This window comes from Struthio camelus, chromosome Z (assembly GCF_040807025.1).
Source record: "Struthio camelus isolate bStrCam1 chromosome Z, bStrCam1.hap1, whole genome shotgun sequence".
Classification (NCBI taxonomy): domain Eukaryota; kingdom Metazoa; phylum Chordata; class Aves; order Struthioniformes; family Struthionidae; genus Struthio; species Struthio camelus.
In genome coordinates this window covers 44,396,750-44,414,849 of record NC_090982.1, presented here as the reverse complement: position 1 = coordinate 44,414,849, position 18,100 = coordinate 44,396,750, and the positions used below count along the sequence as shown (strand labels likewise).

General features: G+C 37.7%; 1 protein-coding gene across 10 annotated transcripts in view; it reads right to left on the bottom strand.

The window, feature by feature from the left end:
* The window catches only part of LOC104150980 (MCC regulator of WNT signaling pathway), a 223,396-nt gene that overhangs the window by 118,139 nt on the left and 87,157 nt on the right, over window positions 1-18,100 (bottom strand). The window lies entirely within an intron of this gene.

Sequence of the window (18,100 nt, the reverse complement as noted above, 5' to 3'; positions counted from 1 at the left end):
GGCAGCCAACATCAGTGTATTCTGCAAAAGGCATTCCACCTAGTCCTTTGTCAAAATAATTTCAGGATTCTGCATCTTTCAATCAAAGGTAAAAATACCATCTGGAAAAAGGGTATCCTATCAGGATCAATCTAGAGTGGCTATTAGAGACTACGAAAGTTAAGATAGCAACTCTAGTAAAAATTATGCTGGAAATAATAAATGCTGGAAATTTCCCATTATGCTGGAAATTCCCTAAATCCTAAATGGGATTCTCTTCCCATTTCAATAAAATATTCTTTATTATTTTCTGATAATAACCAACAACATTAATATTTACAACTTACACAGTGCTTTCCATTGACATTAACTTGTTCATTCCCACAGCTCTATCAGTGGGAAAACTGAATGGCTAAGAAAGCCATTTTAAGCAACAGCTTTAAGCTACAGCAACAACAACCAGCTCGCTAACACCTCCCCTGCTCAAGTACGCACCCATAACTTGCATATAACAGACACTTACTGAGGACAGTTACAAACTCTGAATTGCTTTAAACTATTCATCTACCATACTTTCAATACTTCAGCTGCAACAAGGTTTTTACTTTCAAAAGTAATTTGAAAACATTTACTATTAAGTATGCCTTTTTCTTAGGAATGTTTATAAAAGAATGTGTATAAAATATTTTTTTCTTAAATATTTTATCTTAGGTTCCCAATACAGTAAGCAGTTCATCTTAAGAAACGTCCCCATAAACATTTCCCAATTCATTAGCTATAAAAGTTTATCAAATCTTTAAAAGAATCTTGACAGTGCACTTCACAGTGCTCTATGACTAAGCCATCTATTTCTGAAAATATAGTAGTATTTAATAACAACATTTCCCTAGAACCTTTATGCAGCCCATCACAGAATTAACCATTCTTTCTACTTTTCTTGACTTCTCACTACATTTTGTGATTTCCTATTTTAGACAAGAGAGACATTAAATAAGGCTTTGGTGACTCATGAATACATAAATATATATGAAACTGGGAGTTAAAGAACAAGCTTATCTTCTAGCCCATTTCATGAAGAAAAATGTAGGAACATACCACTCAATTTCTCCTACATAACAATATATTTTGTATTTATTAATTGACGGTTGACAACAAAACAGAAACTGATGGAAGCCAACACAAAACGAAGTATATTCAGTGATAACACAGAAACTATGTGAGAATGAGCAAGTATTTTTGAAATCACCTATTTATATTGAACATAAGCATATGTTTTCTATCAGTAGCAAGAATTAAAATGACTGGTCCCAAGTAAAAAGCCAGAAGAACTCCAAGGGATTGTAACAAATAAAGCTCCACTGAAGATACTCCAGTTCATTCAGTTTAAACCTAGTTTCATTCAAAGGCATACGACTAGATACAGCACTTGCAGTTATTAAAGATCTTTTAAAGAGAACTGAAACCAAGTGGCTGTCCAAATTTCAGTTCTGGCAAATATATTCCACTTCTTCAATAATTACATTGTATTTTCAATTTAAAGAGGTACATCAATTTCCCTCCAATTTATCATTCATGGCTGTTTGGGACACTGTGGCACTGTGCCAGAAAATGGCTATATTTCAATGGAGAAAGGATTGTGTAAAAGTTATGGTCCTCTGTTCCTTCTTTGATTAAAGGTGCCAGAACTTCATTCATCATTACTAATAATCTCCTAACACTATAAGTGGTATTAATAGTATCTGTTTAATTGATATTTATATGACGTTTTAAAATTAAGTATGCTGGAACATTTCTCTTTTGGCTCTACTCTACAGACCAATTTATAGGAGATTTATCCCTACACATCTTTTTTGTAGAATCTAAGTTCTTTTAACAACTTCCTTCCCTCATGCTCTTTTTTAGAATATAAGTTTCAAGGATTTAGGGGACTTTATCAACTTCCATTTCAATGATAACCTTGGACATAAACAGGTTGGAGAAATGGGCCAAAAGAAACCTCATTAAATTCAACAAGGACAAATGCAAAGTTCTGTACATGGGACGGACTAACCCCTGCAACGAGGCATGCTCCAAAGCATGTGGAGAGTCGGCTAAACAGAAGTCATCAGGGCACCGTGGCAGCAATGAAGGCTAACAGCATCCTGGGCTGTTTCAACAGGAATGCAGCCAGGAAATCAAGGAAAGTGATTATTCCCATTTACTTAGCACTCTTTAGACCACTTCTGGAAGCGTGTGGTCAGTTTTGGGCCCTACAGTACACGCAAGACACTAATAAACTTGAGTGAGTCCAGTGGGAGGCCAACAATATGGTCAGGGGGGCGGGAGCACTTACGGACGTGCATGGAAAAAACCAGTCTTAGTTGTAGAACAAAAATGAAAATAACAATTCTCACTTCACCGTTCAAGCAAGTATTCAAAACCCTGAATGGCACAGAGGAGTTGAAAAGAGTAACTACTCCCTTTTTCTTCTACTGAAAGAACTAGAGCTAGAAGGAAACACTCTAAAGAGACAAAAGGAGACAGCTCTTCTCTCACTCTGTTTTTAAATGGTGGAACTCCATGCCAGAGGATGTTAGGGATACTGAGAGTTTACATGGGCTGAAGGGAGACTGGATAAGTTCATAGAAGGAAAATATACTGAGGGTTACTAAATACACAGAAAACACAGGTGGCTCAGGAGGTCCCCGAGGCACGCACGGTTCAAGAGTGGAAAAATATCTGAGGGAAGCATCATAGATGCCTGCTCCACTCTTACCCTATTCCAGACAACCACTATCGGTCACTGTCAGAGACAAGATACTGGGCTAAAAGGATCTTTGGTGGGACCATATGCAGCCTTTCTTAGATCCTAATAGAAAAGTGTTGAAAACTAATTTGAATTTAAAGTATAACAAACAGAAAAAGCCCTCTGGTTTTTAATACTTTAAGAGTGGTTGGAAAAAGGATAGGTTAAGAAAAAACACACTTACCAGAATTAACAATCATAGGATCGGAAGAAAGGGAGGGGAGCACAAATAAGGCAACTTCCTGTTCCTCTTGAAATACATTTGACTACAAAAGCCTTTGGAGAAGTAAATGGAAAGAATAGCAAAGATATTTCTTAAAATGATAAGAAGAGCTACCCTTCAGCAGGAAAAGCTGACATACTAAACCAAGCTGTAAAAGACCTGCAGCACTGGTGAAATTGCCCAGATGCAGAGAATCCAACAGCTCATATGAACATACTTCTTTTCCATTACATCAATGAGAACGGGACTCCTTATAGTTCCCTTCATATCAGTTTGAATGGACTTTCACTTCCCCATTTTTCTGTAGTAGGCTTGATTATTCTTGGTCTTATAGCAGTAAAGTAAACTTTGCATTCTTTTTTCTGAACTTTAAACTTGGCAGTCATTGACAATTTATTTTATTTGGTTATACATGGTCACCAAAAGTAGGTATTTTACTGAAAAAAATCCTTCATCTAGCAAGGCTCTGAGCTGTCCTGTTTGGAAGTACAGGATAAGTGGAAGCTACTTCCAGCCTCACCTCAGGCTGGATTCATGAAAGCCAATGACCCCTCAATAAAGGCTACAGTTGAGAACACGGCAGTCTGAAATCTGAAAATGGTCCAAGCACAAGGCCAGGAGCCTAATATTGCTAATTATCTGTTCTTTATTTATGTAGTTCAGCTCACATACAGCAGCACTGCTGCGTTCTTGGCCCAGTGACTCGCTGCAGCTGTACGGATCGCAACAGTTAACACAGGTTTCAGGGAAACCATGTAAACGTCAAGCCTCCTGTCTGTGTGCAGCCTGCCTCCCTACCAGAGACCTGACCCACGAGCGGTGGGGGCTGACGTTGCACCTTCAGCTAATTCGAGAAAACCATTTGTCACTTACTCTGCAGCTGTTCAACAGAAACATTATCTTCTGCCAAACACGAAGTACTTTATGGTCGTGAACGACTGAACTGACTCGAGAAAAACATTTTTAAATACTTCTATTGTGTAAACAGATTTTATTAAATAACCTCAGAATTATCAGACACCTATGGATTGCCCGAGTAAGTTTTATTTACTGGTCCCCTTGTGTGCTATTTGCAAAACTATTAAAAGAGATTTTTGATAAGATCTGTCAGCTTAGAGAAAGCCAGCTTCTATGTACCACTCAAGAGAGCGTGAACAAAAGGAGCGGACAGAGCAGAATCCATGTCTTAGCAAAATGGTTTCAGATCTTTAAATAATCCAGTACTGCCTTGGGATACTGGAAAAGAACACAACAGGTTGTAAGATCTGTATACACGACTGCCTCAGGGATACATTATTGCAGACTGTGGTCTCAAAATAGGAATCAGAGACCGAATAAAGTGGCACATTTAGACCTGACATTGAGACAAAGCAACAGCATGAAACAGTTTATGTCCTAAACATAACATGCAAACAAACACAGCCATATATGAGCATTACATAATTTGAGAAAAACACGATTTTCTCTCATTGACCTCTCCTTACCCATAAAAAATATCAGTTTAGGCAAATTAAACAAAACTGTAGATACAAGCAAAAAAACCACCACCACCACCACCACCAACAAAAAAAACCAAAAAAAATCCACCAAACCCAGTTTCTTTTTTAAGTGCCTCTTTCTTCCAGCACAAGAAAAACCTGAAAAATTCTTATGCTGTTAAGTGAAATGGAAGTCCTATTGCAGTTGTCCTGGGCTTCTGAAATAATTTATCTGGATTACATCCTTCAACAATATCAAGAAAATCAAATGAAATGGGAAAAAAAAAGTCTCTCTCAGTATTTCCTGTTCTTCTTCCTTTCCACTACAATCAGCACTAAACTATTTCTGGCTAGATTAATACCAGACATCAAGAAAGAAAAGTGCTGCTCACATCATTGCATGGGATTATCATAAGTCAAGACAACATATGTGCGTGTGTTCCCTGGGGGGTGAGAGGCAAAAAATAACTCTTCAGCACATAAAAATGACATCACATTCTACGATGCATCCAGAATTTTCACATATGAACAATTATATAACAATAAAGAAGAAAGAAAATAGGCTTTGTTTTTTTGAACAAAGGTAGTTTGCCGACAGGTAGGTAGCTAACGTTTATGTTCTCTCATTCCAGAAAGTTTTCCCAAAAATGAGAATTTCTCAAGCTACTCTAGCAAAAACACACATACATATATTATATCTATATATCTATATATAAACAGCAGTAAGCAAAATAAAGATTAGAATCAAATCCTGCTTGTTGGTACCTGTAGATAGTTTTCAGTAATGATATGGAAGGCCCAACTTCCTATAACAACAGGTCAGAATTCGGATCTAAGAATACAATAAAGAATTATGCTCATCTTTGAAACGTAGAATTAGCGTCAACGAAGCCAAACAAGCAAAATCAATTGGACGCACAAGCGTTCATCTCATTAGACTAAATCTAATTTTAGGCATGTAAGTGTTCAAATCTGAACATACCTCCTCTTCTCCAATACATTATGTTTTGTAATATAATGCAATATATTTGAACACTAAAATGGGAAAATTAACTATAATCAGATTGATTTAATTCAAGACATCCTAGGCCAATTCTCTCCCTCAGACGATGTAAACAAATCACAAACAGGTTTCAGCCTCTGGCCTCAGCAAAACAACGAAGAAAAGGTAGTTTAATTCACAAAGTTAGCTCTTCAGTTATCAGTCAGTGAACAGATAGTTCTGACCTTCAGAAAAGCAAGCAATTCTTCAAATAAATACTAACTGGTCACAGTTTATAAAAATTTGAGGTGTTGCAATTTCACATAATTGAAGATTACGTAAAGGCTGATCAAAGCACAACTAACCAGCCAACTCTGTTGCTGTAACCTTTAGTCGGAAAGTCCCATACAGGTCAAAACGAGATGACAGGGCGTAACCTGTGTGGTGAGATGGGACAATTCCCAACTGCTGTGCTTCCAACAAGGACTGGTTGCTCATGCAATTCTCAACAAACATTTTGACGTCTTTTCTCCTACGTCTGCAGTGGTGGTGGCTACCCAAGAGTATAGTAATATTCACACAGAGAGAACACTGGAACGCACCAACTCATGATCTTATTTTCTGGAAAGGACCAGGAACATTCAATGACTCTTTGCAACCTGAGACGGAAACTTTCACCAATGAGTCAGACAGTACAAGCCAGGAAACTGGTAAAGTAGTAACAAGCTGAGTGCTTGGTGCTAACATAGATTTTCCTTCACCATTTTACTTTTCTTTTCAAACACAAAAATCTTTGCTCATTCACATCCAAAGTTAACAAGTACACTTCCCGCTCATACACCTTTCTATCCTCTCTCCTTTCAACCTGCCAACATGATAATGGTAAAAATTGCCATATTAAAATGATCACAGACAAAAGTTTATACCAGTTATTACTTCTGAGATAAGACAGTCACTAGAAGTTACTAAAAAGAAAAAAAAAATAAACTAAAATATACAGAATAAATAGTGAAAGATGAAATATTCTCTAACTTATATCCTGGGACAACTTTCCCACTGTGATTTCAGTAGGGAAACAAATACACATACCTTTAGGTACCTTCTTTTCCAGTATCCATCCTAATTTTAGTCAGGACAAAATATTTTCCAGAATATTTTCCCTCCCTTTTATAATTAATGATTTTTAATTAACTGACTGTGACCACCTGAAGTTCCTTAATTAAAGAGTTGGAAGAAGTGCACTTCACAAGAACGACTTTTGCTTCCATCCCCTCTCTTATCTTCTTACAGTGTCCCTGCAAGACTATTAAAGACTTCTCCAAAAGCATTCAGATGTATAGAGATGCACACAGCTACACACAGACGCAAAAGCTAGATTTATTTTTTGACAGAGGAAAAATTCACTGAAGCTTAATCTTGAAAAGTGCAGGATCTCCTGGACCTGCTCCTTTTGCTTCTCTGAATCCTTTCTTCTCTTTTAGAAGATGGCACGCACCTTCTGCGTTGCCCTCCTGTCCCTAGGAGGTAAGCCTTTCCTGAGAGCTGAAAGAAGTAATTTCCATGTTCCCCCATTCACTGGGAGGAGAAGAGACCACTTCCGCTCATTTTTCTGTCAGTGATGGGTTTGTGCCACTTCATTCAAGATGCAGTACTTAACAAGAGCCATAGAAGATGAAAAATATGACCGGGAGGATGTACAAGCAGTATGAAACCACACTGAAAGGCAAGAAAATAACTACAATTTTCAGAGACAAAAAGGTTACTCCACTGAATAGTACTTCAGTCAATACTAATTTACCAGCAGCAAGTTTTAGTAGGTGCAGGAAGCTTTCTAAACAGCCATGGAACTTAACCATGTTAATGGTGGAAAGAAGGAAAGAAAGAAATGAAGTAGAGGTGCAACAGCTTAAGATGGAAAATGAATGATTGTCCAAGGAAGAACTACTTGGAAGCTGAATGTTAATTAGAAAACTTTGCTGCATTACTTTGCTGCATTGATGCTACTTGCATTAGCATCACTGCTGTGCAAATAAAAATTATCACAACTCTCATGCACGTGAAAATATAGAAATGCAGAAGCGTTAAAAAATACTGAATAAAACAAATAGAGATATAATCCTGAAAAGGTAGATATAAGACTGTTGGAGTGAAACTAAGAATACCTCAAGGAAGTTTCCAAAAAGGGGGTTCCAGATAACAAGATGCAAGAGCTGTAGAATAGCTTCCCAAGGGTTAAAGGCCCCTTGACTTGAAAACTGTACAGCTAGATCGGATAACAAAATATACTTCAGGAAACGCTCTTACATTTGCAGAGACATGGAATGGATGGTTTCGTGGATCTTTACGTCCAAAATTTGTATAATTTTTTCAGTTGACATAACAATTTCCAAGGTCATTAAGAAATATTAAAAGATTATCTGCATCTTCCAACCAAAAATATCAGCTATACTAGACTGCAAAGAATACATTTGAAGTGATTTCACTTAGCCATATAATCAAAAGAACCAAAGGAATACAGAAAATACATTTAAACACATTTCCTGCTCCAGTAAATATCTTCTCTCTCTTTTTTTTTTCACTTTACTCCAGTTCTATTTGATCAGCCAAAATTAGTTTAATCTGCAGTAGATTTTTATAGCTTCCTGGGAGTGGGTATGCGCTAATAGGTTAGACTTGGGCTGCAGAGCTTTCCACATGTGTATTTTTCACATCAGCTAATTGTTAATAGGACTGTCTATTACATGCTACAGTAATACAAATAACTATTATTCAGCCTGTCATAAGGGTACAGAGGTGAGAATACTGCCTTCAGATCTGATATCCGCTCTCCTGTTTTTGCATTACTGTTGTACCTATGAACTCTTCTGCAAAAGGACTCCTTCAGGCCCAACACTATGCAAAAGATCTACCGTCTGCATATAAAGAATAATGATCGATAAGATACAGGAAAAAAACATAGATCACTAGGAAATAGTAATACAGTATTAACAAGCAAGTTGAGCAGCAACATAAGCACATTACTTGGCCCTATCTGGGGCTTGTCTAGCCAGGAGAGCTATACAGGAAGAGGGACAAGTTTAAAATACGGTAGCCATTTGGTACAACACACTGTGCATTTGCTCTTTTTTTTTTTTTTATTATTAAATCAAAACATTTCCTTTCTTTTCTGCCTTAGTTCGAATTGCTTCCAAAGCGGTTCACCTCAGACTAGAAAAAGGCAAGCTTATACTCAGAGGGGAGTCTCTGCATGGGGAATTCTATCAATATAATTACAGCTGTTTAAATACAACAGTGCTAACAGCACAACTGGAACACATCCCCATGCAGACAGGCCATTACTGTTTTCTCACATCTAATATGTGAATATCTCTACTCCCTTTCATCACAAGAGCATACATTAATTACAATACTCTAGATAACAGAATGTTCACTTTTTTTCATGTGGACATTAAATTTCACCAATTTTTTTCAGAGCGGACTGCTTTTTAAAGCCCTTTTCCAAAAAATATCAGCTTTAGCAGTCCCACAAAATGATACCTTTCCCCTTTAGCTAAGGTCAGGCTGTATCTTGGCCTGGAATTATTACTGATAAGTCATCAAGGATCATTAAAGGAAGTGACTTGGCACTAAACAGAACTGAAAGAGCTGCTCTTGCACCTGGAACGTTCCCAGGTCCCACCATCCCAGGCGTGCCAAAGGCAGGCTGGCACACTAACAAGGAACCAGCAACCCCCTAACTTGCTTCACAGACAAGAGACTATGAAACAGCCTGCCGTGATCTTTTGTTAAATGAGCAGACCGTGGTCAGCAAAACTCTGTGACCAAAATGCTCGAAATTAACTGGAAGGTTTTTAAAGCCTAAGTGCTCTTTATCGCCAAGCAAAGGTATTTTGTACTTCACCTCTCTGATCATCAACTGACATCCTATCTTGAGGGAGCATGCAGAAATTTAAAAAAAAAAAAAAAAAAAACGACAAAGCAATTCAGTTACATTTACCACTGCCCCATTCAGAGGAAGCTAGACTTGGCCACCTCAAGCATAAATCAGCATCATTTTGAACCACTTAATGGCTCAAAAGTTTAAATATTCTATACATAGACAAACAGGAAAACAGATTTGGAAGGACTGAAGAATCTCTGAAAGAATAAGGAAATCCACCATAAAAACTCTCCAGTTGGACGTTAGGACAGGCTGCTTTCTGGAGAAGTAAATTAAGAAAGGAAGGGACGCTGACTTGGCTTACTATCATTAGTTAACGCCATTAAATACATATATTAAAAGGATATTTAGCCATCTAACTTTAGGGACTTTAGGTCTCCAAATTAACAGTCTGGCTACATACATATCAGTAGGTGCAACTACTACATCTCTACTTTCTATGTTAAGAAATGTACGGTTCAAACTCACCAATAACCCTCCCTTATTGTTTGTACATAGAAGGTGACCTTGGGCACTATTGGTACCTCCCTTAAATGTCTCAAGAAAGCTTAATAGATTTTTCCTGAACTGAACAGATACTGGCGAAGGCAGCTCAGCTGCACTAGGATCACAGTCTTGCACAGAGACCCAATTTGGAACCTGCTTCCAGAAAGGAATCTAAGAATTTCAGAGTCCAAACTGATTTCCATGGGAATTAGCTATTTAACTTCGACAGACTCATATTGACAATCTCATCCAGAATCTCTTAAAGCAATAGCAGGTTAAAAAAAGAAAACAGTGGACTCCTTGTATTTAAAGGTAGAGTCTACTTTCAATATTCATTGTACACTTTACTGTTTTTAAGACATGTGCCTCCTTTTTCTTTTTAAACCTGGTTAAAAAAAAAAATCACATCTGGATGCTTGCTCATCTTGGTTGAAAAGAAAAAGCAAGTACCTCCTGAAAAATACCAACTGTCAAAAATACTGTGTCCATGGAAAAGGAGGAATTTAGAAGCAGAAATTAAGCAGTTTAACTAAAACTATTTACAGAATCAATGGCAAAGCTGTGGTTAGAACTGGGCAATGGAATATCACTGCAGCAGCATTTACCTTCAGAGTAGCAAAAATTAGAAAAGTAGGAATAGTTTCATAATTGTTATACGTTGTGGCTCAGTCTTACTGTTGGTAAAATAGGTAATTCCTCAGGGTTTATCTGAAAATGAATTATATATTCATAGCTGTAAAATTAGATTTTATGATGCATAAAATATACAAAATATTATTTTCACATAGATAAATTAGTTTCTTTATAAGCCTAAACAAATCATTTTAGGGATGCAAACGTGCAACTCCAAGTGCCCAAAGCTAGGTGACTTTTATGACTTTTTTAATGAGCAGAGTACCCTAAGTGTACAAGTAGTATAATATTCAACTCCTTTAAGGATGTCTTCAAGATGACTGGAAACCTTCAGAACATTTCACTGTTTTCGCAATGACCTCTCATCAAAACAATTAAGAGAAAAAAAAAGTCCCCTCCCCTAATATTTTTGTTAAAAATTTTTTTATTTCAAAAGAGCAAGCTACAGAACAATGCTGGAGTGTGAGCTGTCTGTTAGTCAGAAGATACTTTCAAGGCAACACTGCAGTGGAATGAGCTACTCAGCCCCCCGCCACCTTCAGAGGGCTAAAATACTAAGACTACTCTGAAAAGAATAAAGTTATTCATTCCATTAACTTCTAAACCTCAGGAATCTGCTGTAGACAGGGATTAGTTCAGCGCAGTAAGCACCCCGCTTCTGACTGGCAGATGTTATACCACATCAGAGTAGTCTGAAATAAGTCAGTTGGAGTCTAGAAGGTCATATTTTCAGAAACGCTGCATACTTTCAAAGGGAATGTCTGGACTGTAAAACGTAAGTAAATAAAGGCTATAAGTTTACATTGTTCTACTGAAATACAATATAAATAACTGTAGTCACTGCTGTGTTAGAAAACAAATCACAATTATTTTATTAAATGTTGGCATAATAAAGTTATCCTATGTAGGCAACGGCTTATTTAAAACACATGGTTTCATGTGTTTTGGAAATTATTCCTCTACAACAATTATGAAAGCTCTATTATCTAGATTTTATTTAATAATATGAGCTTGATAATGGATTCCTTTTTGTTTTATTTAAGTAGATCTGAGAAGTTTCTGGCTGCAAGGGTAAAAGGGCACAAGAAAAGATCCATCAGTTAACACACAGGCAAAAAATCCACCTGGTTGAGAGGCTTCAGAGAAGATTTTGAGGACCTGCATCTGCAACAGAGTCTGCATCCAAGTATTAAGCACATTTGGAATCATAACACTTTGTGTTAAGACTTATTTCTGCAGAGAGGGATCTGAAGGCTTTATTTTCCAGAGTAAGGCTACAAAAAACATGACTCACTATCTGGTCTGATGTGCACTCTCATGCAGTTTCTCTCTGCTTGGTGCTGCATGGGGGTCCTTGCGGTACAAGGGATGTGGTACTCCCGATGCAGACTGTCACAAAGTAACGAAAGAACCGGAAACTCCTTTTACTGCTGTCCTGCTACATAAGAATGTCACCCGCAGAGGTTGACTGGAAAAATAATAAATTAAGTGAACAAGAAAAGTTTCTATTCTGATTTGAGGAAATTGTGATAAAAGAATGCATAGCAGCTGATACGAGCTGAACAGTAAAACAAGCGACAACAGGTTAGGAAATGGCAATTATATTAGGTATCCTAACACTTGGAGGCAAACAGAGATTTTTATTTGATGGGCTAAATGTTACTACAGGTAGCTACAGATACTGTGGTACCAATTCATCGTTTCCATAACAACTTTTAAGAACATTTACTTTGTGCTTGTTAGGCATTTCTCATAACTTTCCCTAAGCTGTGAACTTCTTTCATCATTTAAAGAACATTTTCTCTCCTAATGTTAAGGTACTAGGCATGCCAATACGTACAAGAAATGGGGGGGGGGGGGAAAGCAACTAAGTGTTGCTATTTTAGCAGTCTGTTTGCCATCAGTTTCCTCAAACATATTATTAGGCTTCCTTCACACACTTTTCTAGGTGCTGAGAAGTACTGTAAACATAAATCTTCAAAGATCAAACGAAATCCGCACTTGGCTCAGACTAAGCTTTCACAAAAGATCCAATCCCCACGAAAATATTTCCAGAAAACCTGGCACAATTTACATGGAAAAGGCAGAGGGGGGAAGTGATTTTTGTTGCAGAGACTGGTTGATGCTGCTTTGAAGGGGTGGTTCTTCACCTGGTATCAATATATTGGCATAGTTTTTCTGCACCATACAGTCAAAGGCAGTCAGAGCATAACTGTGCATTCCTCTTTCAGGTAGAGGCCCCACAGAAGTTACCGGGAATTTTGCATCAGGTCTACGCGTTTGCAGTTTTGAGAGCACAGGTACATTCGTCAACAGCTAAAAGAACGCATGCTTCTAGCGATCACAACTGAGCTGAAAAAAACCTTAATATAGATGCAGTTGTACTGGCAATAAGACAAAGACTAGTTATGCTGGATACATAGCATGAATGACACATCTATTCAGAAAGTAAGCAAATCCATTTACTCACAGACAAGACACAAGCAAAGGCTGCAGGTCCAGCTGAATTCAACTTTTCGTACCAAGGGTAACAGCTAGAGAACTTAACACAAGGGTACTTAACTTGTGTCAATAACCACTGTATCCCGCTACGCGTGCACATAAACAGAGTATACAGCTCCTCAATATGTGCTATTTACAGTTTGGAGCAACACAGCTGAACAGAGATGTTAGTGACGAACTCAGCTTTACAGCACTCGGAGACCGAGTAACAAAGAAGTAACAAGTCCCATGGAAGCAATTTGCAAAGCTACTGTCCTCCAGCCGGGACATCCCTTCTGCCATAGGTTGCCATTCTTACAGCAGGGTCAGCAGAAGTCGCGTGCCAGCACCTCAGCCACTTCCTTAAAAAACATGGTGTCTTATACAATCCCATATTTATCTGCTGTTCAAGCCAAAACAACCAGCTATACGCTGTAGCGGTACTAGCACATATTCTCTTCAGTACAGTAGGCAGGAGACAGCAGATGAGTTGACAGTTTGTGCTGCTGCAGCAATGAACACCAAGACTCCTTTTTCAGCACGTCTAAATCTGGTGCCTGTTTTAAAACATGCTCTCAAAACAACATCCTTGTCATATGTGCAAATCAACCCTATTTTCTTCTATATATTGTATTTTTACTTCTTTCTTTAAATCCTCCCTCAGAAATAATCATTAAAAAACGGAGTAGATTTAATACCAAAGGCAACAGAGGTGCAGTCAGCAGCTTAAAAGCATTAGTGCTTTCTGTGCTACGCACCTGATCGAACCATGAATCTTCACTAAAGATCAATGAACAGATTCTCGCTTATTTAAAGTAGGCTTGGTTCAGGTGCTATATCCTGCAAAGCTTTCAATACTAGCAGCCTGAGCTTTACATACCCTGTTAAGAGCTTAGAATTTAGCCCTAGATCTGTAGGTCATATAAAATCAAGTTCAGACCTGGTAATTAAGCTTCTAAACCTTCAAAATTTCAAGTTTTACGGTTAACTATGGTTATGATATCAGCAAACGTTAGCAATACTTGGCACAATACCATATCCTAAACATCTCAGATTAGTCTATTTGTGCAGTAAATGGGAGGCACACAGAATGCTGACTTCCACTTACAATTATCTACCATAACTTTAAATGCATTCAGGTAAAATTACAACATTTTGTCTTGCCAAGACTTCCAAAATCTCAGATAACAGAACACTTCATTTGTGCATGGTTACAAAGATCTGCAGAACAGCTTGTGGAGCCTTGAAGCAATCTACACTGTGACCTGCAAAGGGAAAATTATGGTAAGATTCCTCTGAACTTGGAGAAAATGTTCAGCTGCCCAGTCTCTAACTGTCAGACTACATCATCATCATACTGTTGACCACTGCAAAAATCACTATTAAGACAGCCGATCAAATAGGTACTTAGTAGAGGCAAGGAACGGACATTTCTCAAAACATAAGTTCACAGCAAGCAATACGAACATAATACTGCTCTTAGAAACGTTGCAAGATCCTGTAAAGAGCTAACCTGCCGCTACTACTCAGACTACCCAAATACACATACGATGCACACAGATCTTGCTGCAGGACAATACAATAAAGTATTGCCTACGTCTTACTTGAAAGTATTTACAAATACGCTAACAGGCATACAACCCATATAATTATTCAAAAATTATTTCTTAAGGAAATCCAGAGATGGTTCCCAGAATTTTTGTAAAGATATCTTTAAAGTGACTTTAGGTACTTAATAACATAGCAGACAAATGTATTTATTTAATTTATTTAGCAGATGGATTATTTTGCTCAATGAATTTGTCATGGCATCAATATTAGCTGCTGTAGTCATACTTAGAAGATGGCAGTGACAATTTGTTCCATTCTGCAGGAAAACTTGCTCCTGATTTCAATGCAGTTACAGTGTTAGGATATGCTTTTTAAAATAAACAAACAAAAAACACAAGAGTCCGCCTCTGACCTCAGGCAGCCACTAACTTGCACATCAGCGGCCACTAACTTGCCGCACAGAAAAGCATGGTGCAGAGCGGCAAGACCTCACAGCAGCTGTGCTGCGCCCACAACTGGAAGCAATACTAGTCCAGGACTTGGAGGAGATCAGTGGGAACAACTGTGTCTGCACATCCATACATCCACAGCACACACGGCTAACAGGCACTTGAGGACCACAATGAGCTGGAGGACACATACTGTTCCGGAAAGAAGGAAAGGAAGTGAGGGAGAGCAGCATGGCATGTAAATTATGTGCAGTCTACAAAGAAGGGAGAGCACAGATAAAACCTGACAGTCAGAAGCATTTCGGAAAGAATGAGAGTCTAAGATACAGTTGGGAGTTTATAATAGACCAGCCAGACCAGAACTGAGCATGAACAGAAATCATAATGTTATCTATGGGGAATCATAGTGCCATGGGAAGCTAACATCTCAGACACTGATGGCAGAACAAGCATTCCTGGCAACGGCAAGCCCAAACGCTTCTGGATGTCCTAATGGATTTCTTTACCAGTCGCTGAAGGGAAGGCAACGCTTCTGAACAAGGGGGATTTAAACTAAAAAGAGCTGGGCTTTACACTTAAGTAGAGTTAAAGTACACGCAACTGCCGGAGTGGGAACCTCCAGCAGAGAGGTGGTGCAGACAGCTAGTGAATGCTAGCCCCTTAACTTGCTGCAGCAAACTTTGCTTGAGCTTCTCTGTCAGCCACTTTTACAGAGTTTGAAATACAGTATTATATTTAAACATTTTATTCCAAACTCTGAGATACCAAGGAACTACTGAATGTAGTAGACACTGTAATGACAAAGGATCTGAATGCTGAAAAGGTTCAAAATTTCCTTAAATTAAAAAAAAAAAAAAAAAGTGAACAGGGACACAACTCCAGATAACAGGATAAACTAATACCTGGGGGAAATAGTTAATTGTATGTACTTTATATGTTTTACAGAATTCCTTATATAGCTAATCAATTTTCTCATTACCTGCGCTGCAGAGAAAAAAAAAAAAAAAACAAGAAAACACAGTGGCTTTAAAATAATAAAGCCGGCAAGTGAATTGGTATGGTTTCTGAAGCACCTTTCAACTAAAAAAAAAAAAAAGCCAAAAAAGGACTATGTTTCAAGTTGACAGCATCCCTTTAAGCTAAGCATTTATTATTGCACTTACCCAGAGCATACAACAGAAACAAAGCTCCAGCAATTAAAAAAAATGTTTACTTTGAATATACCATAAACCCAAATTCCCTTGATGATTAATTACATTGCATAACCAGGGCTCTTAAAAGCATTATAAAGACCAGATACAGTCAGTAAAACAAAAAGGACATTGTTTGTGCAAATCATGATTCCTCATGACTTGCACACAGACCCCTGAAAACCCTGCTGATTACACTAGGATAGCGTTTACAAAATGAGCTTGACATTTCATTTTCTTTCTTCCACAGTTTTCATCTTCATCAGGACCAACCACTGTCTGTTAAGGAATGATTTATTCTTATGTCAGGCTCTTTTCTCTTATTCTTTAGGAGATGAATCATCAAGGGAGAGAAACTCACTTAACTCTTTGATATACCAAGATACTGGATTTGCTGTAGTCAAGAAAGCACGATGTAACCACGAAGCATAGATAAAAACCGAAGAATATTTAATGCAAAAAAAATTATTGACTGAGAGATTACACAGGCATCAATACAACTAACATTTTTTGAGAGAAGCAAGTGCTACAGAGAGATGTTAGATCAGGTGCCCTAGGATTGAAGACACTCATCCTAAGAACCTGAGCCAAAGCTAGAGTAGCAAATGATTACCAAATCGTATCATTTAAATCAGAGATAAATACAGAAGGACTGAGTTTATGAAAAAGCAAATCCTTTAAAATTAAAAACCTACTAAGAGAGTGGAAACTCTCACGTACTATCACCTGCTCTAAAGTACAGACGCACCACAAAAATTGATGCATTAATAGGAAGACATTCACTTTCCACATCCTCTATTGTTAGCTATGTGCCAGAGGAGAGATAAGGACTTTGTCTAGTTTCTGCCATCCCTCTCCTGATTCTCTGAGAACTATGCCCCATTCAGTAGAGGACATTGCTTTGGAACACTGAGCAGTCTGGATTTTCAATAACAGCTAAGTGTGCTCTACGATTCACAGTAGATAAGGGTTTTCAAAACATCAGTCTTTCAAGACACCTGCCCAAGTAGTTGTTTTTTGCTGTTGTTGGTTTTACATTATTATTACTATTGCAGTGAAATGGCAGATTCACTTAATAGGTCAAATGATCAGTCTTTGAAAACAACCCAAAATGAGAACCAGAAGGAAAAAAAAGGGACTTTTTTTCTTCCCTCCCTTTTTTTTTTTAAATGAATCCTACCTACTTTCATATACAATCAAGGTGTCTGTGAAACTTCAGACATATCTCTAATGTTTAACAGAGACCAGTATTTTGATTTAAAGAAACAGACTTGGAGATTGTCATTTTAAAAACAATATATATATTTTAAAGTAATCTGTCTGGGAGACAATATCCTCTGGAGCACTGCCACAGAAAGCATGGCTCAAAGGAAAAGGAAAATACGAAGAAGAACATGGAAAAAAAAATTTCATCACTCCATTAACAAGAGAAAATGTATCAGTACAATAGCAACAAAATGAGTATGGTATTCCCCCAAAACTTGAATTCCTTATAGATTTCTCACAATGAAGAGGGAAAAGACATTTTAAAGAGGCTGATGAAGCCCTAAAAGAAATTTTTTCAAGAGCCAAAAAAAGACAGTACAGCAGACCATTTAAACTACAGCAAGATTAGGACAAAGCTAGAATATTACTGAGCAACAGTTTATGAGAAACAAATGGCCAGATTCCTGAAGGTTCAAATCAACTGAGCAAAGAAGGAAAAGATGAAATCCAGATACTTACGGAGCAGAAAGTGTCAGTCTCTTTCCCAAAAAACATGATTCTGCAAATAATTTAGTTTCAAAAAAGAGAAAAGGTTGGCTCTTTTCATCAGCAAATCCTTGTCCTACTAAGGACCTTCTGCTAACTTAAAGAAAGACGACTGGCTTTTTACCAATATAACTGACATTTTAAAGGGGTAAGAATAATATATAATACATA